General features: G+C 29.7%; 1 protein-coding gene across 2 annotated transcripts in view; it reads right to left on the reverse strand.

Annotated features, from left to right (window-relative positions):
• Positions 1-12,521, reverse strand: part of LOC143190406 (uncharacterized) — a 194,736-nt gene extending 182,215 nt beyond the window's left edge. For both annotated transcript variants that reach the window (XM_076394664.1, XM_076394666.1), the window contains exon 1: positions 12,371-12,521. The gene's annotated coding sequence lies outside the window, so the exon portion shown is untranslated. The remainder of the gene's footprint in view (positions 1-12,370) is intronic.
• Positions 12,522-27,160: the final 14,639 nt, after the last annotated feature.

Consider the following 27,160-nt stretch of genomic DNA (forward strand, 5'->3'; position numbering starts at 1 on the left):
GTGGCATAGTGGTAAAGGCGATGGGACAGTCCTCCTACTGTTGCGATAGCCGCGAGTTCGAATCCTGCTGGGGCATGGTCGTAAATTTATGTTTGTGATTGTTTAAAATTTGTGAATGTTCTAGGCAAGGGTGTAAAATCCGACAAGAAAAATTATCCCAGTCGCACCAGTAATCAGCCTGGATAAGACAGGATGTCTTCTGGGATGATTTCTAATGTTGGTCACTCGCCAGTCGGTAGGCTTAATGCTGAGGACCATGGTTAGGAGGCCACGTTAAACTTTAGGTCCAGTTCAGATAAACCCATAGTTGGTAAAAGGAGACTTTAAAATATTTTTAAAAAAAATCGTTTAACATCAATATTATAAGGAATTATAGATTTACCCCCGCAAAAAGTAATTCACATATTATAACTATATTTTACAAGAATTAAATCATCACATTAGTTTCGCTTGCATCTGGTTTTGAATATTTATTTTATCAACAACATTAAATAATAACCGGGGTGAAATATTACCGCATAAAGTGTTGAAACAGAAATACGACTGAATTAGAATAATAGAATCGTGTTGGAAAGGCCGGGACTGAATATGACAGTATAGTAAAAAGTTACGGCTTAAATTGTTGGTGAAAAACGCCGCCAAAGCAAAGACACAAAAGGACATATATATTTCGCGTTGAGGTCGGCTCTCTGACGTCAGAGGCGCCGACAGTTTTGCGAACCAAACACGTGTACGTGCTTTAAAAATACATGGAGGTGTTACTTTATCTACATATATAGTATACAAGAACTACAAGCGAGATAAGCGATGACCACAAAAAATAGGATACGACTTGTAGTGCCTGAATATAAAGTTAGTATAATAGGTTACCATTTTCATATGTCATAATTCCCAACAGAAATGTCCCTTCAGTATCATTTCATTCTATATCTATAAGCCATATAAAGTTCTGAAAACAAACTGACATGGGTGAAATTAAAAACGCATATAAAATATGACAACAATTGGTAATTATCACGACAGATACTTCAGATATCAGGTAATAATGAAATGTGACGGTACTGCCAGTTAATATTAGTGGCAACTAATAGTACGAGTATTTAATAGCACTGATAGATCATAGTATTGATAACTAATAGTATCAATAAATAATTGTAAATGTATTGATAAAGTAACAGGAAATGCCTATAATAAACAGTAACAATGACAGAATAACAATCTTAGAAAATAGTGGCCTATAACGATGATAAAATAATCACGAAGGTTTACTATAATTTTATAAAATAGAATTCAATAACAATGATGGAATAACCATGAGGACTTATAACAATCTTAGACAACAGTGGTCAATAACAATGACAGACAAAGGGAAATTGGCTCCTTCTGTCAGTTCCTGCCACTAAGGTTAATAAGGCTCGCTAGAGTATAGCCAAAATCAGAAATACACCAAGAAACAAATTTATGCACTCACTTCTGCTACCTTCGACTGTTGTAAGCATGCAATACGCACAAGGCAAACACGCCATGGTCTATCCAAGTAAGTTGTGAACATACGTCATCTCAATTTATAACGACAAAATATGCAATATACGCAATGTTGTAGCAATTCTGAGTTTTGGCTCATTTTGCCCTTGACATATAACAAAATTCTAGTTTAATAAAATTATGTAACAAAAGTGTTATAAAATATAATATATTTTAGCCTTATGGTACATCCAATGCATATATAATCGAATGATTTAAACTACAGTTAACTATACATGCACAATGGTTTATACTTATAAACTAACTTTAGAGTTGCTTTATTATATTTACATTGAATTATTTTTCTTACCGCTCATGAGGTAGAGTTCTAGGCGTGTTTTTTATATAGTGGTATCCATTGGAGGCCTAATCCGCCTAATTAACAATTGTATATACAAGTAATGTATATTACTTTCATTAGAGAGCATATCTACCTTTTTATGTTAACTTCTTGTTTCTTTCAATGGTGTATTTCCTTGTCAAGTTATTTTTGTTTTTTCTGTTATAACCTGTGTCCACGACACTTAATAAAAGTAATTACTGAATTCTCCCTAATGTATTCACCATACCTACAAAACAGTTAGTCAAGTTTTAGTTTTGTCAATATCTTCTTCAATCTGTATGAGTTCATCCAAACCGAAGGTGTATTAAACATTGCAGTTTCCAGAACAATATTTGTTATGACTAATAAAGCCTAATCAACTTTTATTCCAACGTTTACCTTTTTCTATCAACTTTAGTTGTCTTAACAGTGTTTTTATTATTAACTTGCCATGAGTGACCCAATATCCTATTATGAAATATTCAAGCCTCATCTAAATACACAAATCGAAATAATAAGTAGTCCTTGATTTAATTATATGCTTTTAAAATTGTATTATTTTAAAAGCATTTTCTGAAAGTTCAATTAGTCCTCTTCGTGGGTTATCTTTATACCATTTATATCCTATATTACCTAACAGTGTACAAGCCTCATGCCTCAAAGACCATATCACGCAGCTCTAAGCAATCTATGGATACTGTCCACACGGTGTCCTGTGGCATAATTTTATTAAATTATGTTAATATTGAATAAACTAGTCACACTCAGTGTTTTTGTGCGTTTCATATATTTGATCCCTGATAGAGCTAACAACAAGCTGATCTTGTTTCGTGACCCGCTTCGTATGAGGACCGTTTTTTCTCTAATAATAATATTCAGTAAGTAAAAACTAGTATTCAGTGCAGTTACAACACGTACACATAAAATATTTTCAATAAAAATAAGAAGGAGCCTCCATATTCTCGTTCCTGTCCGAAGTATCTGATTATAGACGCAATCTGTTCTGTCTGGCTTCGGCATTTTCAATCAGAGTAATATTAAGCAGCGATTTGAAATTTATTAAAATAAGCAACGCGTTAAACCAATGTTTGCCGGTTTATAACCTCCTATCACTATTGTTTGGAAGAATTATGCATACGTTTAACAACTAGAAGACTTTGACGGACTGCTTCGGTTACATAATCGAAGTTATCAGACAGCATTGTGTCTTATTTTAAGTAGAATAAAATGAGGAGAAAAATATTATCTGATTCATTCTTTTATTATTATTTTATTTTATTATTTCATTAATATATTGTTACTAGTAGTTACCGTCTAACCTACAATTTGTCTTTATAATAACTTAAATCTAGTTATATAACTAGGAGGATCCATCGGCCCTATCTCAGTCTCTGGTGAAATAATGTTTATACATGTCACTGCTGAATTTTTTAATATATGCACCTCACTACACAATACTACACAAGATCAGATGGTTTGATTCTTTTGAGTCTGTGTCCTGTTCTGGTGGTATCCAATAGTTGTAATGTTTCAATATTCGTGTGAGAATGGAGTCTTTCCTCATGCCCCCTTGCAATTCTCTTGATTTCTTGACTTACTATGGGTATCTGAAGGTCTCGATGTAGGTAATCAGTCCTATAGTATTTGGGTGCGCCCAAATTACCTCTCAGGACTTTGTTCTGAAAAATTTGTATTTGATTTATGTTACTGTTTGCAGACACATTGTCACCTGCCCAATTCCCACATAGGTCTCTTATAGGTAAACTATGTTAGACATGAGCGCTTCAGATATTTTGTGGCTTTCCAGAGTGAGTAATCAGTTTCTTTATCATCTGTTAAATTTCTCAGATAGTCATTTATGGTTTTGTTTTTAATTTGCAGTATTTCCCTTTTCAGTCTTAGGGTTATATTGTTTAAACTATTTTTATTTTCAGGTGTTCTGTTTTGTTGCCACTATTTTCGTAATTTACGTTTTTCAGCTACCATTTCCTTCACTTCTTTTGGATAATTAATTCCTTTAGTTGTACTGTTAATTTCTGGAGTATTATTCCAAGCAGCTTGTTGAATATCAACTACGAATTTATCTGCTTCAAAATTTAATTGTTCAGTTGTCTTGAGGAGTACATTTAGTCGAATTCGTTTGTTCATTTCTTCAGCCAATCCTTCTCAGACTGTTCTCTTGTTTGTTAACGTTGGATTTCTTTCTTGTCTTATTATATTTTCGCTCAACGTCACAATCACTGGCGTCTGATCTGAACTTAGCTCAAAATTTTCTTCGACCTTTACATAGTTGGATGTTATGTTTCTTACTATGAAGAAATCTAACAGATATGGGGTTTTCTCTTGATCAGTCGGCCAATAAGTTGGTTTTCCAGTTGACATGTAACTACATCTTAGTTCAGCAGCTGCTTTATACAGTTCGTTGCCTTTAGTTGTTGTCATTCTGGATCCCCATCTAGTATTTCTTGCATTAAAATCACCTCCAATTACAAAATTTTTCTCCCAGGCTGCTTAGGACATTCAAATAATTTTCCTTTTTTTGATTGTATCTTGGAGGACAATAAATTGCGGCTATTGTAACCTTGTATCTGACTGATTTAATAGTTACTGCTGCTACCTGATTTTCTGCTGTACTAAGCCCGGGTTCTTGAGGGTGGGAAATGTTCTTTTTTATTATTATTGCACTTTCTCCTCTTGCGGAGTTAGCTGGATGTATGGTATGATAAAATGTATATCTTCTAAATTTTATAAAGGATTCTTTTGTTAAATAGATTTCTGATATTAGGCAAATATCTATTTTTGCCTATCTAGGAATACTTGTAGGGTAGCGTTGCTGGATTCCATTAGCATTCCAAATGCCACAGGCCTAATGTTTTTCATTTCTAGTTTTTCAATCCTTTCAGAAAAATATTTGATCATTTTTTCTTGTTTGTCCAGCTTTCCTATTAGTTTAAGTAACAATTGACTGATACTTTGGGCATAAGTCATTTCACCATTAACGTTGTTATATTTTTTTGCTTGTTTCTTTTCACTCATTGTTCTTTGAGGTTTAACCTGAGGTATTCTATTTCTCATCTCTTGTAGTGTTTTAGCAACTACACATCCTCCGATATAGATGGATAGACGAAAAATACCACAAATAGAAAGAAGGGACCATAACGCCTATTTAATTTCACATTACCATGGAAATCTTTTTAAATAAAAACGATCCAAAAATGAAAAATGCAAATGGAATTTTAAGTACCATAGATATTCGGAACCATTTATGATTTACTTGAATAATATGTGTCTTTATATGTTGTATGTACATTGAAGAATGCTTGGAAGACGTATATTAAAGTCTATAAAGATTATACTGAAAAATAAAATTATTGCAGCTTTTATAACAATCTCAGCTTAATTTCTCTGCAGTTCTACACAAGAAACTTGGAAAACTCAGATCAATGTGGGATGCAAATTTAGTTCACTTCCGTGGGGTGTACCCTGGGCAACGCTAAAAAACTAGAACTGGTAGCCATAATTTATTCTATACTATTGACTATGTATGCCAAAATTAAAATATTGATGTCGCTATTAATTTTAGCCAAAATATTTTAACAACATATTATTTCAACAAATTTCAGCTAATAAATGTATATAACCATGTAAGCTAAAAACATGTGTAATTTAACCTCTAATGTAGAGAAATATGTTGATAAATTAGATGCCTCTCAAAAGTATTTAAAGCTTTTAAAAAATATACTACGAGGGTTGATATTTATATTTTGAGCCTCATAATAAAAATATGGTAATATTTGATCAAAAATTGCTTTATTATTCTTACAAGAATTCTCCATGATGACCAATACAATTTTGCAGGCGCTACCAAGCTAAACTGAAACATGGTTTTTGAATGCTTTAACAGTTTCTTTAGGCAGTGAAAGATCAATTGTGGTTATATCAAGGCTGTACGCAGGTTGACCCATGGATTCGATTTTTTGGTTAGTTAAATAGTCGATTGTTTTAGTCGATGTGCTGTCGCTTCTTTATGTGTATTTCACAAAACACTTTTGGTAAAACAATGGTGGCGTACCATTTTACACTTATCTAGTGGCACGGCACAATTACCACATATCCAATTATTCCGAAAATATAGGCGAACATTTGTTGGAAGTGGAAAATAGCACACGAATATATTTTGTCGGATTTGGAATCTATTATAAGACTCAGACGGTGGATTTTAGTTATCTTTGAGGGGCTCATATCGATATATCCAAGATTGTGTAAATGTTATACACAGTACACTGCGATTGTATTTCTTGACCATTCATTTGCACCAATTGACAGGAGCATGTTTTTGAGATTTTGTCAATATTTTGTGGCACAACAGGTGTTTTTGATGTCCCTGACGCTTCTCACTGGATCAAGGATGAGGCTCTCTTTTGATAACCCACGAGGAAGGTTCTAAAGAATCATCGCACAAAAATGTTTACGAATTATCTCAAAATATTCACTGAGATAAAATTTTCAAGTTCTTTTCTCTTATACACTTGTTATAATATTAATCGTATTAATCGTAAATTAACTCGCCTTTGTGCATTAATTTATGCAAAAAGAGAAAAAATAAGTTGTATTTTGCTTACGACATTGTTTTCTTTCCTTAATACTCAACAATTATGTTCAATTAACCTCTCTGAAGACCGAACTTTTCAGTAGATACGTTAATAAGTCAACATATTTACTCGCAGTTATTGATATTTCTGATTAAAAATAAACTAATTCTCCAATTCCATTTGACAATCAACAACAATGACAAAACCATGTTTCCAGCATTGTCTAATATTTTAATTGCACCCAGGTGTTACGGTAAGAACAATGGGGGTTTGATTAAACTTTTCAAAGCTTTTGTTTTCGTTCTTTTTATTGTATGTGATTCTGAAATTCTTTGTACATTTTTGAATAATTAAAATATTGTTTAAAGAATTATAATGAAATGTCCTGTTGTTCTGATTTAAATTTGTATTCTTTGTATACTTGTTTGTTTAATTTCCTCTCAGTTTCTAAAGTAAATATTTGCTCTTTGTTAATATGAATGTTTCCTTCGTTAACTTCCGTCTTTATTAGATACTTGCATGTATTTTTGTCAGCCATATCCATAAGTGAAAATGTGAGTTGTTAAATTGTTAAATTCGATGGTGGTTTTGACATTTCTCCTTAATATATTAATTATTTGTATTATTATTTATATCTATAAATAATTTGAGTTACAATTTAAATTATATCTAAATTTAGTATAAAATAATATTTAATATAACTGCTGGAGTTAAAAGATTTAAATAAAAACAGTAAACTGAGAGCAAATTAAATTTGATGAAATGTAGGTTATTCTGAAAGGATTTTATTTCGCCAAAGAAAAGCATAAACAAAATTATATTGCTGGCCTTGGTTGAAAACACAATAGGAAAAACAAGAATATTGTTCTATGTAAAAAACCAAATGGAAGACCTTAAAATTCTTTTCAATTGTTACCAACAAAATAGGTACCTAAATACAGTTAACTAATGTGCTGTATTGCTTTACTTTTATTAACAGCTTTATTTTGTACTTACATTTAAGACGTGTGCTTTTACGTGCTATATCCAGAGCAGTTACACTGGAATAAATGTTCACACTGTTACTGAAGAAAATGTCCAAGCTATGCAGGACGTGATACGTTTACATATTATCTGTTTAGACAAGAAAGTACGAATTCAATTGTGTTGAAACTCGAAAATTGTTTTCCCGATAATTCTAATTTTATTATAGAACATTGTTTCATATATGGATTTTGTCTTTTGATGGAAAGTCCCATTATATGCAATAAAATAATTTACAAATATAATATTTTATAAACGTATGGTAGTGAACATATTATATATATATATATATATATATATATATATATATATATATATATATATATATATATATATATATATCAAACCAAATACAATTTTTATATAAATGTTGATGCTATTTTAAAACAAAGAATGTAATTAAACATATTTAGAAAAATAAGACTGCTGTTTACACGTTGATATATTCTCATATATAATCTCATTATATATCATCATATATAATGTATTATTTCCAATAATAATACCTAACCAATATCTATACACATTTAATATTGTCAGTACATGTACATTTATTTAACGACGTTCAATTACTATTGTTTTTCTGCGGGTTATTTAACTAATATTACTAACGGATGGTCTGAAGGTCTTGCCTTTTTCTAAGTCTGTAATATGGATAGGACAAAAAGGTCAAGTTATACTTATTTCAGTTTAGCGAAACTGTAGGGATTGTCTGATTAAACAAGTGATTGTTGTATAACCTCATGTGAATAATAATAATTCTTAAATAAATATTTTCATTTAAAATTAATTTCGTTTTTCTTTTCGTTATGTAAGTTATTTGTAAAAAAGATTGTTATATAGACTATCATTCGTACTGTTATATATACTATTATATATGTATATAAAACCCAATGCAATAAGTAGTCAATAAACTTCTTTATAGTAAGGGTAAAGTTTTTTTCTCGTTCCTTATTGCCATTGTACAACTGAAATAGACGATTTTTTACCTTTTTGGTATTACTTTTGAGGTCTCTTATTGATTGGGTAGCCACAGATTCCCGCTTGCTTCTAAAGAAGCAGTTCTCTATTACTAATACGGGATGGATCAAAAGAATTGGATACATTGGAATGGACAGAAAACTGGATAAATCTGAGTTTTGCGATATAGTTTTAAAATATTAATGGTACTAATTATGTTAAATATTACTGTAACTACTAAGCGTATTTGTTATTAAATACTTTAAGTTGTGAGTATATTAACTAAATTATCATTAGATTACAAAACTTGAACTTCATTTGGTCCGTATGAAATGAAAAATGTACTGAATAACTAAGATTATCGAAGAGATTATTATTATTAAAAAAGTACTCGCAGTAACCTTCAATAAACTGAACTCATGTAAATTAATATAAATATCCTTAAAATAATTCTCCGAGATGAATGAGTTATAAAATGTTACCTTATTGTTTTCACATTATATATAATCTATTACTTAGAAATTCGCCAGTATTTTTATAATGCTTTTTGTTATTCGAGAACTTAAGGTATGTAAAAGCGCGCAAATTCTAAGCTATGTACTACCATTTGCATAGAAAAGAACCAGTGCAATATAATGTATGAAATAATATTACTCATGGAACCTAGCTTTTACAGATTTTCAAAGTGTATTTTCAGTTAATCTATTTGCCTAACATTTGTGGTTCTGGAAAGATGGAGGTAAGGCTTCTGAACAGTATACAATAAATGGACATAGGGAAAAATTGTCTCTATAGCCTGGAATCATTTTGTAGTTTTATTGATACTGAACTTACGTCTAATGAAACGTGTAATTATTAGCATAAACCTATTCAATGTGGTAATTTCGTTTGACCTTTGTGACCAAACGCGCTTCAAAAATATGAAGGTGCCAGGTTGTTCGATCTACTGGATCAATACTCAAAGCAAATGCTCAAGGGTCTGTAGCTCAGCCAGACATCGCCCAAACAGCTACCTCAAAACATTCTCGTTTGATTCAAGTAGGAACGAATTTAAAACATTGAAGAATTGACATAGTTGAAAAGATCATTGGTTGTCTAATATATTGTGATGGAAAGTCTGTTTTTATGACGTCAAAATATATACTAGATATTGAACATCCCAATATATCGAAACCAAAGCTGTTAACATTCAGCTTTGGTGTCAAGCACGGCTTAAACAAAGTCATGATCTGCATCTGGTGGTTCAATTCTGCCTGAACGTGAAGTTTGAAGTTTTCCTTAAGCAGATTATTTACCATATTACTTTTCATCCTGCTACAATTTGCTTAGGGTAATGCAAGTTAACGTGGAATTCATTCGCTCACTAGTTATATAATTTTATTTTTATATAAAGTAAACTTCTAATATTGTATTTAAAATTTTACATATTCTATATTATAATCGGAAATTGTTTATGAATGATAACAACATGTATAATTTGCTGTAAGGCGTTTACGAAAACTCGATAAAAATAAATAATTTATACAACGGATTTTTAACATGCAGGCAAAACAACATTAAATAATTAATAAATAATTAATAATGATAAATAATTGACTGATAAAATTTCAATTGTCTTATTTGAATGAATAAATATATCTAACAAAAACATAAAACCATATATAGAATTAATGTATTTCCATTACATACTTCAATAATTCCATTTTGATCGCGTTAATATAAAGTACAATTGTAAATAAATGTTAAATTTTTCACGATATATAGATCTAAATAAGGATAGAACAAATTTAATAACTCACTCTAAGAATTAATGAATCAGGATATATTTAGTTATATATATGTTAGCAAAATCAATATTAAGTTCGCCTGTAATAGCCAAAATTAAGAAATCCATTTTTTTATTAATCTATAATTAAATTAAATTGAATTAAATTATTAAAATTTTGCTTTTTTCTCACTCTTTTCAAAGTCAATTTATTCATATAGATGCTATTAATTAAAGATGTATGTGCCTTGTTTAGTAACAACAAGGCAAAGAACAAATTATAGTTGCTAGAGGAAAGGTCCGGGGTATACGGTGGATGCATTAAAACATCTCAGCCAATCTGTTTAAATTTTTTGCTGTCTCACAGTATGTGCATAAGGTAAATGTGGTCTGCTATTGTCTTAAACGAAGATAACACTTTCCTATTTACCAACTCTTGTAATTTTTTTTAATTATCTGCGGCATCGGAGCCGTTACTTTTTGATAGTGACCGATTTGAGTCATATTAATGGTTTCGTTGGGATCGAGCACCTCCAACCACTCATAGCAATAAACATTACATCATTTTTGATGAGCTTCTGCTGTCTGTTTTTTTTTTTTCGTAATTAAATAGGAAAAATATGACAACATTGATCTTCTGAAAAGTCTCCTTTCTCAAAAAGCTATAGATTTTCTTTTAACTATTAATGATTTAATGTTATCTATATCCCTATAATTTTCTATAGACTAGATATGACAAACAGCATATCATATAGCTTCACTGAATAGTACCACTGGATATAAGCGATTTTAAGCCTTAGTAGGAAGAAAAGCGGAACATACTTTTTACTCAGCCATATTTTAATTAAATATTATATAAACTAGTTCGTTTCTATCTTGATTTTCTAAAATATTGCAGAGGAAACTTCTATATTTGAATAGTTGCACAGAGTACCTGTTTTCTGAATTATTATCAATCATGTTTTTTATTCTTCAGTTTTCTTTATACACAACCATAAGGGTACGTTCATCCCAAAGAAAGATTTGAATACGCTACTATAGCAACAGCAGTAGACTATCTATTTTCTATTGAGTTAAGTTAAAAAGCACTATTTTGTGACATTTATACTTTAATGATATCAAGTGTGAACGTACTGGAATAAATATGAATGCAATAGAAGCAATTATTGTACGCTGGTAATGGTTGCAACTTTAGTTGTGGAACAATACATCAAGAAAACGCAACAAAGTATTTTTCCCATACTATAACACTTGGTTTCATATTTGTGTAAGAAAAATTTACTTTGAAATGTTGAAATGATCAACCCGTCGTATTCACCAGACGCTTCCCTTTCTGATTATAATTTTCCTCGATCAGTGTCTCATGGTCTGTCTACTAAAAATATTAAATACTGACTAGAGTAAATCTACCTTAAATACTGGCTAGAGTAAGATTATGGGCTCAAATATTCAATAATAAGGATTAAATAAAAAAAAATTATACCAGATCGCGGTATGTTGAAAAAATATATAATATTTTCCAAATAAATAACCTAGTTAGTAATTTTTAGTAGCATTAATCAATCTTAAAATATAATTAATTAACTTCTAATTAGAGGCTTTATTAGACGTTTAATATACTATATCTATCAATCAAACTGTCATATATTTTTTAAGTTCAAGTGTTAATTATCTTTATCCTATAATTAACAATAACTTGTAACCAAGCGGAATAATATTTAAGTCCTATTTTATTCGATTGAACTTCTTCAACTTTTCTCGATTTCCGTTAATTATTTACTTGCATTTCTATTATAAGATAGCAATAAAGATATAAATTACCATTGTATTAACTGATTAATAGCATGATTGCATGTCTCGGAAATAACCTTTTAATTATTTAAAATCATAAATTAACAATTGCTTAAAAGATTTCTTAATTAAGTGTTGTTACTGAACTGAAAAAATGGCAGTAACTAATTACAACCTATTAAATAATATTATCCAGTGATATGCCTTTACATTTTCGACTTTTTAAACATTAAAGAAATATCAACTATAACATGTATAAACTTTGTTATAAATTATTATTCTGGAGATGTACTGTATAATTTGAAACTAGGTGGCCGTTGTGATAGACCTACCAATAGAGTTATATTCCTTATAAATTAATATTGATTGACACAGCAAAGGAAAATTACTTACCGCTATTCCATTGTTCATTAAATTCCACTAAATTATTCGCACATAACACATAGAGCCACTGCGATCGATTATTGAAAATTAATGAAATGTTTTAACGCGTCGAAGTTGTACGTAAGGGATGCTAGTTGTACGTAACACGGACAGACTAACCAACGAGTTCCCGCCAAATACTGGCGGGGGCGACCTACGTTGGGGATCACGTTGGGGAATTCTGCGCGCGCGCGCTGCCTTAGTCCGGAATTCGGTAAGGGGGTAACTGCTATTTTTATATATATAGTGTAATTTATAAATCTTTTAGTTGGAGCTGTTCAAATCGTTAGTGTTATTTGGTGACCGCTATATAAAATAAAGCCGAAATAAGGTGAGAAATATTTTTTTGAATTGTATATTGAACACCTGTTTGAAATCTATCTTTAGTTCATAATTTATATAATACAAACTATTGTATTTTTTATTGTCAATATTAGTAATTTTATCAGTCATATTAAATTAAAATATGAATAACAATAGCTTTTGTAAGTTTAGTAATGAGAAATTGCAGAAATTGCTCCATGAAAACACTACTATGCCCATTTCTTTATTACATCTTCTATATGCTTGGTCCAATCTTAATTTATAAATTGATATATTACTACTGTTCTATTGTACTTGTATCAATACACAAGTGAGATACCTGTGGAATAAATGCGTCAGTATATATGTTCTAAATTCTAAATTATAAATTAAATAAAATTTGATCACTTAAGCTAATTCAGACATACATTATGCTAATTCGTGTTGCCTGGTTTGTTTCAAACTTCTGATTTCCTGTACATTGTCCGGTAACTGTATTCGTACTACTTTGCTGTGATTTAGTCACCTTCTCTCTTGTTTTAAGGCGAAATCTTGGATAACTCCATTTTATTTCGAGGCCAACTTACTTAGCGATAGCAATAATTATTAATAGAAGAACATTCTTTTGACAACCTGGGATTAGCAGGTTTGATGTTTTAGTGAAACCCCGTATATGCACAAATACCTAGAGGCACAAATACCTATATTAAAGCGAAATCTTAGCGATAACAATTATTATTAATAGAAGAACTTTGTTTTGACAGCCTGGTATTAGTAGGTTTGATATTTTAGTGAAACCCCATATATGCACAAACACCTAAAAGTCTTGAGAATTATATACAAAAATGAAAATCACGACAAAAAAGATCACCAGTAGTGATGGAGCGTAATAACAATTTCCAGTATATAACTCGTGGATCATAAACATCAGTTTCATTTCAAATCTGTAACTTTGCTGTCATCAAACTAATGTGATCTACTAGAAAAAAACAAAGCCAAATAACTGTAAAATTATATAGTACAAAATTATTATGTTATTAATGTCAACTGTAATTAATTTATTTAGAATTATTCAACCAGAATTTGAATCACTTCAAAGGCTAAATACAATAATTTTTCACCATTACACTCGTACACGTGTTACAAAATCTATAAATAATTCTGAAAATATTTGAGTGAAAGGTCGGACTACAATTTGTTACGATCAATGGACTGTTTGGTCAACAATTAAATGAAGATTCTAAAAAATTGGTTTTACATGGATTTCATCTTAAGATAAAAAGTTCTTCCGAGACGAGTTTTATCTCTTGCCCGAAAGATGTTAAAAGGCAATAACTAGGGATGAAAGATATTTTTTATATTTTTTATGTCATTTTAAACAAGCTATTTTTTTAAAAGAAAGGTTACAAATTAGCTCAATTAATTTATAATAATATATAATAATATTGTTCTACTTATAAGTATTTTTATGATATCTTATTATTATTGTGATTACTATTTATTTACAAAAATAAATTATTGCTAGACATTTTATTTATATAAATGATGATAAAAGGTCTATAAATATAACACTCTAAAGAAGTGTAACCTATAAATATTTCAACTTTTACATCTGTTTCAATTTATAGATAACCAATTAAATTATAAATTAATTATAATAAATTATAATACAAGCTGTAACAATTGTCTGTGTCTTTAGCACTAAATGCATTATTTTGGCTATAAGTGTTAAAATTGTGAAATAAGTGTTTAATTAATTTAAATCCTTGATTTTAATATACGATTTTATAAAAAAATATTATAAGAAAAGTTTATAACATTACATGCATTTTTATTCATAAACAGAATAAATAAAGACACATATGATTTCATTATTATTATTAGTAGTTGAACACTCTTATAAGAAAAATTATTTAGTCCATGTCTCGAATTGATGGTCTATTCACCTCATCATCTGATATATAATGGTCATTTTAGATATAACCGTTGAGGAGAAGTAATAAATAAATATTTCTAGGTGCTCTCTCGGACAAGTAAGGAATATCTAGAAACTCTGCACAAAACATATAGAAAGTGGAATATGGAAAGGAGGAATCTAGATAGAATTTTGGAAAAGTTTTGCTTTAGCAAAGTAGTATTTTTATTGTTATGACTAATTTGTTATTGATACAAAATTCCTTTCCAAACTAATAGAATAATAAGTATTTGAAAGGCGTAGCATTGGAAAGCCGTTGATGACAACGAAAACACATAATTTCTTCTATAACACCTTTGAACCATTTAATATCGAGAATAGAAGAGTTATAACGGAGGAAATAAATATTTAAAAAACTCCAAACACCTCAACACAAGAGACGATAGTGATGATATATATTAACAATAACTTATAATAATAATTTAGTATAGAAACCATTATGTATACACTTTTATCCAAGCAAATTATATGAATTTTATTAAGCATTCTTCTTAAACAAACGTAATAAATATCCTCATTGAGAACAAATTTTTATTAAAGAATATATATTAATTTGCATCGGCTATTTTTCCGTAAGTAAGATTTATATTGCTACAAAAAACTTTTTATTGCCATTCTTTTCAAAAACGTAGAATAAAAAAGTCTAAACAACGACTTTATGGCAATGGATTAAAGTACAGTGTTAAGAATGAGTGAAAGTGGGTGTTTTAAAAGCTGCTGGAATATTTTATTTTTTAAAAGCATTGTTGTTCGTGTTCCCACAGTGACAGTCATACAACTTTTAATTGTTATATATTATATTATATAAAATATTAATATTTGATATATAGTTTATTCTTCTATTGCACAACTTCATTTTTAGTAGAAATCTATCTACTAAATATATATTATAAATGATAATTCTTCTTACTATGGATATTCCTGAATAATATCGAGTTACATTTGTCGAAACAATATAATCATTTCTTCATTAAAATTCTAATCCAAACGATGAAAATTAGTTACAAGACTATAAGATTAAATTTAAATGTATTAATTCTACTTTTATTGCTGTAAAGGTCAATTTTATAGTATTATTATTACAAATACATTATTTCAATAATTCACGAAATGAATAACAACCAACATTTATAAATAACAATAACATATATAAACATATAATGTTACTTTCACAAAAATTCAATTTGAAGTAATGGACAGTCTTTTGAAGATTACTGACATTATAACGGATGTAAAGAATCAGCATAGACCATCGATATATGTACATGTTTTTAATTTTTAATGATATGAGAATGTTTAGAAGATGAAATTGGCCAGCATATATATATATATATATATATATATATATATATATATATATATATATATATATATATATATATATATATATATATATATATATATATATATATATATATATATATACGTATATTTCCTTAAATATTTTTCGATAGCAACAAAAGCCAAATTAGAAGTAAATTCGGGTAATATAGTACCGAGATTGGTTGTTGGCAAATTGGTTGTTGTATTTTAACTTCGCTAACTGTTAATTTTACAAACTTTTGTGAGTTTACGGTAGTTTTCTTTTACATCATGCCCGATATTCTTGAACTATCGTCATCAAATACCAGTTAAATTTCACTAGTTATGGCTGTTAAAGTAGGTTGTATTTTATATTTTATTGGATTACAAATGAAATTATATCCATTCGTTGAATTTTATTTTATTCCATAATCGAACATTACTACTTCTGAAATACCGGTTAGAAGGAAATTTACATTTATTTTTTATGATATTCCGTTGTGTCTTGTTCTTTCTACGAGTTCTTTTTCTTTCTCGAATTATCGTTTTTATGAGTCCCTATTTAGAAAATCTGTTACTGTTATATCATAGTAAATTTAATGTTAACTCAGTATTTTATAATTCTCTTAATGTAGCTTGTTAACATTTAGATTTAACACAAATTTTACTACATTTTATATCTCTCAGTTTTCGTAATTTTACTGCTGGGTTTTTATTCTCAACTTTAGTCGTTAGTAAAAGTTATTGTCACTATATGATATTATTTGGAATTTTATTCATAATCAAAAACTACTACTTATATTATTCCTGAAATTACTATACTTCATATAATACGTGTTATAATAGATTACCTATATTTTTTTAGAACTAAATGTAAATAGATATAATCATTATGAAACTTTTTTTGCACCTACTATAGTACGAGAGCTGCTATATATATTATAGGTTTCTTTAATTGTTTTTCTATGTATACTCAATGATCATTATTACGTTTTTGCATGCAGTTGAACTAATCTTTTTTAGTTCGTTTTCCACTCTGATTGCGGTATCTCCAATACATGGTTTTTGAATATATCAAAGGCTTCTTCAGACATCAAAAAACCTTGGCCATGAAATTTATTCTTGATATGAGTTCTAAATGAATATCATTTAGAGGTAAATCAGACTTGTACGAAGCATGACTCATGGATAGGTTTGGCACATGAATCACTTTTATCGGAATTGGAGAACACAGGATTATTATTTCTAATTAACATTTCCATGTATATTTGTTTATCAAATACCGAAATAGCAAAATCTTTTTTTGCGAAACCTTTGATGTCACAGAGTTGCTACACTTCTGAATATTTTATTTAGATTCATTTAATATGAATATTTCATTTCCCTACGAATATATATACAATATTGTTTTACAATTGTTCTGCTGCACGAAAACATATTTAATATTATATATTAATTATTTATATGTGAATAATGATATATACATTATATACATTTAATTTTGGAAAAATTTTAATTGGTTATGAAATATTTTATATTTTATATTTGGGTATTAAATGCATATTTTATTCAAATTTTTTTTGTACGTACGTCATCAAGATGTTTAATGTATTGTCGCCGCAATTTGTAAATTCGTTTTAAAATCAGACAATATTAAGATATTCATAGACAAACAATATCAGACTTTCTCATTTTATTCTAGTTAAAAAGAGACACAATGCTGTCTGATTAGTTCGAACAAGTAAACAAATGAGGATGTCAAAGTCGTCCGGTTGTCAGACATATGCGAAATTTTTGAAAGCAATAGTGATAAGAGGTTATAACTCTAACCTATAAACTATTGCGGTTGTATAATTAACTATAGTTTTTAGATGCACTATAATGTTAAAATAAATTACATTTGATAACATTTTTGTTCAATTATTTTATTTAGATTGGAATTTTGTTGTATGTCAAATCCAAACTGAATTAAAACTAAGAGTTGATGCAGCAAAATTGCGACGTTTTGACGTCACAAATGTAGATGACGTATGTATAAAATAACTTTCAACAGGCTATAAATCCGATATTCTAAAATATTTGCTGTCATTGTGAACTTAAAAGGAGAAAAAGAAGTAACTGGTTTATAATTAAATTTTGTAATAATATAAAATAATTTTTTTAACGAGACAGAGAAAAAGTATATAATTTATATATCAAAAAAATTGACCATCTACTTTGAACAAATATTTAAAGAAAATTTTATTGAAAAACCATCACTACTATAATCATTGCTTCAATCAATTCTTCCAATTTTACATAGTTTACATTCTCAAAATAATATAAAGGGCTATATGTTCATATTATATCTTATTGATACTGATTTTGGACGACTTTGGTTCCTGTACGAACTGTGACTACGATTATACTCTTTTATGTACATTATATATTCGTTATTATACTTGAACACGATTTCTGTATATTACAATCTAATTGAAATTATTATTCATTTCTTTGAGTATCTCAAAGATGATTTTCGGATCTTTTCATTTCAAGAGTTCTTTTCTCTTTAAGGCTTTAAAATAATTCTACAATATTATTTATATCATAAGATACTACTTTATATCCATAAACATTTTTATTAATATTTATTTTATTATAAAATCATAAAAGAGTAATAAAGTGGCTCAATGCATTAAATTTCAAAATCCATGAAATTACACCGATTATTATACCATAATTATATTCGTTACAACAGAATAAACTTAGAGATCTATGCTCTATAAATAAATTTGTTAATTAATATCTATTAATAGGCCCAATTATATATATTTGCAGAAAATAAATATTGATTATATAAAATAAATATTGATATTCGTTATAGCATCGCAATGGTTAGTTTGTTATGTAAAGAAACACAATTTGCTTACGGTAACGTTTGACATTCTTAGTCTTAGCTCTATTGTTATATATATCCGGTAACCTTTCCGTGTATGTTTGTTTATCAAATACCGAAATCGCAAGGAATCAGATGTTACTGTTTTTTATTCTTGGAAAGATCTTTTTTTGCGAAACCTTTGATGTCACAGAGTTGCTACCCTTCTGAATATTTTATTTAGATTCATTTTATATGAATATTTTATTTCCTTACGAATATATATAAATAAACTAATATTGTTTTACTGTTATTTATATGTCTTAATATATTCGAATAAATTATCCACTATAAATCCAAAGTTTTTTAGTACATACGTCGTCAAGATTTTTAATGTATTGCTTGTCGCAGTTTGTAAATTATTTTTAGAATCAGACAGTATTTTCTTTATTTATTAAAATATAATCCTTATATTTTATTCTAGTTAAAAAGACGATGCTGTCTGATTAGTTCGAACACGTAAACAATTGAGCCTGTTAAAGTCGTCCGGTTGTCAGAAGTATGTAAAATTCTTGAAAGCAAAATGATAAGAGTTTATAACCTATAAACTATTGTGGTTGTATAATTACCTAAAGTTTTTAGATGTATTATGTTAAAATAAACTATTTTTGATAACTTTTTCGTTCAATTATTTTACTTAAAATCGAATTTTGTAGTAGGCGAAAGGCAAACTGAACTAAAATTCATATTTGATGCGGCGGAAGTAAACATTTCATAACTTGACTGATTTATAACTTTCTAAAAAAAAATCATTCATGCATTTATGTGATATTCTCAAATTGGATTCATCATTATGAATAATAGAACAAAATAAATTTCCAGGAGAAAGCACTAAAATCTACGAGTCATATTCAGAGAGTTTGGATTTATAATTAGAACTACATGAGGATGCATCCAATATTGAACCACTAGGTTGTTTAATAATTTTCCGGAGATTGACCAGTTCGTTAAGAGTGAAACTAAAAATATGGCAGTATTTTATTAGCTTATCTTTCATAATAAAATTCATGGCTGAAGCTATATATAAATTGGGAATTTCAAAGATACAGCAATGTGGGTGCATAATGGATGCCGCGTTATTATGAATTAAAAAAGATTTACATGATTTTATAGATGGTATCATCGTTATAATGACTTGCGTTTACCGTTATAGTAAGGGTGGCTCACTTCTTCAACTCCTAAACGTGTTCATGTTGATAAGATAATAAACACAATTTATTATTGCCACCTAATTATTTTGAACTTAATTTTATTAATTATTTGGATTATTTTGTAAAATTAAATTATTTTTAGCCAAGATACAAGATACTAATTAGATTTTAGCTAAGACCTGGTTGTTTAGAGAGAAATAAAATTATTTTTCATGAAGATAAATACCTCTAAAATCTAATAACTACTAATTAATCCTATTTGCTAGTTTTAAATCTCCCTTTGACTTTTGGTTCTTTTTATACTGCACAAATAAGAGCAATACCTGCGGCAACCACTACAATACACTACAATAATGAGGATAATAAACTAGGAGGTCACTGGAATCAATCCGTTCAAGTGAAGAGAAATTAGACGTTCCTTTAGCAGCTATAATTCTGCTTATTCGTTTCTCTTTTAGGAGATTTCCCATTCGTTTCTGAGAAATTACTAAATAAATATATAGCTATGCGTTAGTTGAAAAATTATATTAAATTACCACTGTTATTTCTTTTGTTATATTTTAGAGTCTCCTTCTTAACAATTAGGGTTTATACTGCTTAACGTAAGCTTCGAGAATACGATAAACGGAAGGGAATGTTGCAACTGGTGCATGCGTATTGTCAGTTATATTGCGCTCTGTCTTTTTCTACTTAAACTTTATGTTGATCGATTGAAAACAGATAATCTAGAATATTTAGATTTTTTAATGCATTAACAAATTTCTAACAATAATAATTTAATTGTTGTGTTATTCTTAGTGCTGTAACATATTGCTTTTAAAATATGGAAGAACAACGGTAAGTACAGAACGTAAGTTTAAATTTTATAAAGTTAAAATATCCAAGGAGCATCAATTTTGTTTATAGAGGGAATATTAACTACCAAATTTGTAACAAAGCATTTTCAAGGATATCAGATAGAAGTCATCATGCCAATGTTCCCACATTTTGCCCCAATATATGTTAGCTACAGATTTCAAAACTATAACGAGAAGCCAAGAAAGAAATTTGTTCTTTTTGTTCAAATAAAAACTTTGTGTTAAAAAAGGGAACGAAAGAAATAATATGCAATTGTTCTAGAGGAAATATTAAAGTTAATTATAACTTTTATTCACATTTTGTTGTAATTAACCATTCATTCATTTCAGGTTAGTAAATATACAATACGCCAGCCAAAAGCTAGATAGTTTAGTAGTCAATTCATTACAGGGGTTTCTCCAACAAAAGTGGTAGCAAATATATCAGTAACTGATAAAGCTTAGACATTTACTTTAATCATGATATATTTTTATATATATTTGTAGCGATTTAATTTTTCTTTTATAGGTAAAGTGCTGCTGGAATTTGTTTAGCAAAAGTTGAAGAAAGCTAAATAAGATACATGAATGACATATACAAATAGTTCATGGACTTTCTGTAAATATTTTTCTATACGATGTCTTTGTAAATATGGTGCATGGACTTGATTGATAACATTTAACATAACATGATTAACATTGGACATTATATTGATAATTTTCATATTACCATCTTTGCTAGTCTCTAAACAATTTATGTTGGATTATTGTTTTTTAATTTCATGGGACTAAAAGTTCTCCGTGCGGAACGATATACAAAGTAAAATATATTAGATTGAAATGTTCAACATCAGTTACAAAACAAAGTATATGCGCTTGCCAGAAAAGCGCTTGTTCACTCGGACATTTAATTGAAATATATGAAAATGCGCATGTGCTAAACCTAAATTACCTTCTGCTTACTGTGTATCCCTAAGATCCGAACCATGGTCCTCGGTATTAAGTAGACAACTGGCAAGTAACAAACTTGGAAAACATCCCAGAGGACATCCGGTCCTGGTTACTGGCGTGACTGGGATGATTTTCCTTGTCGAATTTTACACTCTTGCCTGTTGGACGAAGGCAATTATAAACAATCACAAACATACATTTACAACCATGCCGTAGCAGAATTTACGCTTGCGGCTCTCGCAAAAGTAGGAGGAGCATCATGTCGCCTTCTATTAAATTTCTCTGATGAGGAACAATCAAAGATAGGTTAAAAAACATATCAACCAATAATTCCAAAAATATTAAGAAATCTTTTTAAATAATAAAATATTTTTAATAAAAAAAAACGACTTCAAAAAATAATTAAGGAACTGATTAAAAATTAAAAAATAATCAAACTTAATATAAACATTTATATTAATTTAGATTTGTTTTGTTGGTAATCCTAGATCCACGTTTCCCTAGATTACCGCCCCCTTCCCCCCAATAGATGCTGATTTGATTCCAATGGGACCACTGCGTAAGTGTACTATTTCGAATAAAAGAAGAATTCTGAAAATCGGTCCATAATTGTCGGAAAAATCGGCGAACCTACATATATATATACATACGAACATAGATACATACATATATACAGCCGAACATAGAACTCCCTCCTTTTTCGAAGTCTGTTAAAAAATAATATTTTTACGCGGTAGTTTGTAGTTAAGAATAGTATAAAAATACTAATTAAACTAATTTCGAAAGTGTTTACCTACAGATCAGCCTAGATATCAGTATGGCTGCAGTCGTGAGCTGGAAAGGAGGGATAAATATTTCTGCTTCGGTGTATAATTAATCACGAGCCAGTGGCAGTTTCGGACTTTCCCATTTGCTCTGCCGTTTTATGCAGATCGGGACACAAGTTGGGGTTAATTTACTGTTTTGATTACTCTAACTTTTTGCTCTTATATTTACAAGTTTAAATCCCGTTTTTAGACCCCAGTTGTCCATCTAACCAGTAACGTTTATGTACGATGAATTTGTAGAATTTTCTACAAATAATAACTGGACAAATTAAAATTATTAAATATTTTATTTAATGCTAACAATAAAATATAATAGTTATAATTGTTAAATTACTTGTTTAATTTATATATAATTTCAGGAGCACTGCTTCAATTAGCTCAAAAATAAGTTGTTCTTAGAGATGTCAGTGATTCACGAAGCTGACATCAATTAGTTCCTAGGTATTGGTTATCTTTCTTTAAATAAAAGGAAAATATTTCTTAATTACTTATATTAAACTTATTTACAGTTGCAATACAATGCAACACTATAAAATAGGATCGATTTTTTGTTTACAAATTTGACTGATAACTAGGTGTTGTCGTATTCTAAGTGCCTATGGAGAACCTGACACTGAGCGTGTTCGTGAAACTCTTCACAAACCAGATGTCTGATTCGAGGTGAGTGTTAACGTTCCTCATAAACCATGGGGCATTGAATAACGTGCGGAGTTTTCTTGGAATGGAACACTTGGACTAGTTCAAGTTGTCCCTCAGAGACGTACCTGTACAACACTTGTGCTCCGAAGAGGCAGATTGGACGGACTAACATTTTACACAGAGTCGCTTTCTGGGGAATTGGAAATTATATTGTTTATGCAGAGGAGTGGGAGGAGTAGACTGTGCACGCTATTGCCTTGCTTACTCTTGGTTCGCCCCATTTAAGTGTATGTGTGTTTTGTGTGTGTCACTTTGAAACTATGCGGTATCTGACAATCACCTTTTCTTGGCACCAATAGTCCAGCTATAAGGTTATTTCCTTTCCCAAGTAAGCTAGAGGCCAGTCAGAGGAAATAAAATGTTCTGCCGGAAAGACACAAAATACCGTCATAAAGCAAGAAAAATAAATATAAGAATTTTATAAATATATTTAACAATATTTCTGTAATTGTTACATACGTTATCATACATTTTCATACGTTACCGTAATGTTTTACTATTGCATTTCTACGTTATCGAGTGTCCACTGTAAGTTAAAAAGTAGTCAGTAGTAGTCAGACTTATTTTTAATATTTTGTATTTGCTTCAAAATAACTTTATACTTTAACTAAACTACTTTACTAAGACTAAGATAACTTTATATAAATATATACTTTTAACTATAGTACAATATATCTGCACAGAACACACATTCTATACATTCAGGAAAAAGTATAAGCGAAGGGAATTTGGTGTTGCATTTGGCACAAATACTGCCTGAAAAATGGAATAGTCTCTAATGACGATCAGTGATATCTTGAATGGATTACATTACTCCAATTTCTCTGAATGACGTTTCAAAATTACACTCAGAACTCCTACACTCCATAAATGTTTTGGAATTATAACATCATTGACTACTGTTTTTTTCAAGAAGAAAGTCAGCGTCGGTCTAAACGAAATCCGTAATAATACATGATAACACCATGTTTATAATAGCTCTTAATAATAGCGCCGTTATCAGTCGCATCGGATACCTTTATTAGTAAACAGGCAGCTATATGTCACTGTTCAATTATGTTTATGGGGATATGTTGACAACTTAGAGTAAGTAACCAAGGACATGGGTTAACACATAATTTACAAAAGATAATTAATGAAAAAAACCTCTAGATCTATTCCTGCAATACATTCTTAAACCAATAACAATGTGCTGCAAAAAATATGAATTTAAATTATTTGCAATCAATTTCAAATGGTATCAATCAAGAGACTTCATTTAGGAACATATTCAGTCACTGCAAACAGCCAAACATTCGAGAATCGTTTTTATCGACATATGATACGGTTCTTATTCAGGATCTTTATCACTCATACATTTTTGACTCCGAACAAAAAGCAATATCAGCCAAAGACCATTCTCATTTTGCTTGCCATCTTAGAAAAAGACAAAAATATAGTTAAGACGATTATTTAATAAAGTGATTAGTCTGCAATAAAAGGACTAGTCTTCAACCATACCCTACAGAATCGTCGTAACGGGATCAAATTTTAGTGAGTTGACCTGTCTTTTTGAATTTTGTTGAATATTTAGAACATGAGAAACTTTCTATTCTGTTCTATTAGAAATAATAAACATCTATAAGCGGTATTATTAGTCACGCTGAAGGGTTTTATCCATTTAACATATAGATCAGTCATTACAAAAAGCGAACACAAATACCGTATGTTTCATTTAAAACATGTTTCATAAACCATAAATTTTCTCACATTGTAATAATATACAATTTAGTAAGAGCAGAGCAGTTTTCGAAATATGTGACGAATCAAAATTCCAATATTATAAGATCAGAAATGTTGGTAATACAAATATAAGTTATATTATTTTTTGTATTCGATTTTTTTGAATGCAACAAAAATATTAACCTGTTAATAGATCTGTTAATTGAAATGTATCAGTATGACTAACCCTAATAAACTTACCGACAGCACCTTCTGAGTGTATTCCACTTCACTAAAATCGTTAACAATCTGTTATAAGATAAATATTAGAGATTTTAGTCGGCTTGGTGGCGCAGTTGTAAAGTCCGATGGGACGGTTTTCCTACTGTTGCGATAGCCGCGGGTTCGCGCTGGAGCATGGTCGTAAATTTATGTTTGTGATTGTTTAAAATTTGTGAATGTTCTAGGCAAGAGTGTAAAATCCTACAAGGAAAATGATCCCAGTCACGCCAGTAACCAGGCTGGGTAATACCGGATAACTTCTGGGATGATTTCTAAAGTTGGTCGCTCGCCAGTCAGTAGGCTTAATGCTGAGGATCATGGTTCGGAGCCCACGTTAAACTTTAAGCCTAGTCCAGATAAACCCATAATTGGTGAAAGGAGACTTTAAAATATATATAATAAAAATGTAATTAGAGATTTTAAAATATCCCACTTTTGTTAAATTGTGTTGAATATTTAGAACATGAGGATATTTTTCTATATTTTAAGACAAATTAACTAGCAATAATAAAAATCAATAAGCAGTATTACTAGCCATGCTGAAAGGTTTTTGAGTACATAATCCCCAATAAATTGCCAGATTTATTGAACAGTAATTCGTGGATTCCACGCAATTGATATATCATTGCGTAAAACAATAAAATTGCGTTAAAATTTAAAGCTGAAAACGTTACAAATTCCATCGATCAACTGCCGCAATAATTCGGAGGTAAGGTTTAGGGTATTAGGTATTAAACAACTACCGTAATCATCCCGTGTGATTTCTTTTTGTCCCTCAAATTAAATTTGTGGCCCAGGAGTATACGCTTTGGGCCGATTGAAGCCATAAAACAACTTTTGTGGGGCTGCGTGTTATACCGAGAGACGTCCATAAAAAGTGTTCCTACGACATTGAATAAATTCGATTGAAAAAATCGCTGACATATGTGTCTCGTATTAAATGATATCTATCCTTGAAAATCAAATAATTTTTAACTAATATATTTTACAACTAGATTACTAGAGACGGAAGTATCATCAGTCAAAAGTAGCATTGCAGTTATCGGTATTTGTTTACATTTGATTGGTAAATGTTTAGATTTTAAGAAAATTGTCTATTTTAGCGAAAATATCTGAGTTGAAACAATTGCAAACATATTTTTAAAGGATGAAGTTGAATACATTATAACAGGTTAATTGAAAAGTCCCCGGTCTGACACATAGATGGCGCTACTAGAATTAAATCCATATAGTTTTTAATTAACCCTAACCCTTAAAAGATGCTAGTATAAATTTGGCGTGTGCAACTTTTGCAATTGTGAAAAAAATGAGTAAAAATGAATTTCGCGTGTTGATAAAATATTGCTTTTTGAAGGGCAAAACTCAGCTTAATGCCGAGTTCCCGGATACTTCCCTAGGAAAATCAACCATCAAGGATTAGTATGCTAAGTTTAGATGTGGTGAAATGAGCACCGATGACGGTGAACGCAGAGGAGGCTCAAAAAAGTTTGTTACCGACGAAAATATTAATAAAATCCACAAAATGATGTTGAATGGGCGTAAATTGAAATTGAATTAAATAACAGACACTCTAAAGATATCAACTGAACGTGTACATCATATCATTCACGAATATTTGTAACTATTTCCTGTTCTCAGATCTCAAAAGAATGCTCGCTGGGAAGAAATTTTTGTCGAATGAGGAGGTGATCGCCGAAACTGAGGCATATTTTGAAGCAAAGGACAAATCGTACTACAAAAATGTTATCGAGAAGTAGGAGGGTCGCTATAATCAGTGTACCACCCTTGAAATGAATTATGTTAATGAATAATGTGTTTT

The sequence above is a fragment of the Rhynchophorus ferrugineus genome, unplaced genomic scaffold (genome assembly GCF_030347505.1).
Source record: "Rhynchophorus ferrugineus isolate W39M unplaced genomic scaffold, kcgeb_rfMv2 rfM2, whole genome shotgun sequence".
Lineage (NCBI taxonomy): Eukaryota > Metazoa > Arthropoda > Insecta > Coleoptera > Curculionidae > Rhynchophorus > Rhynchophorus ferrugineus.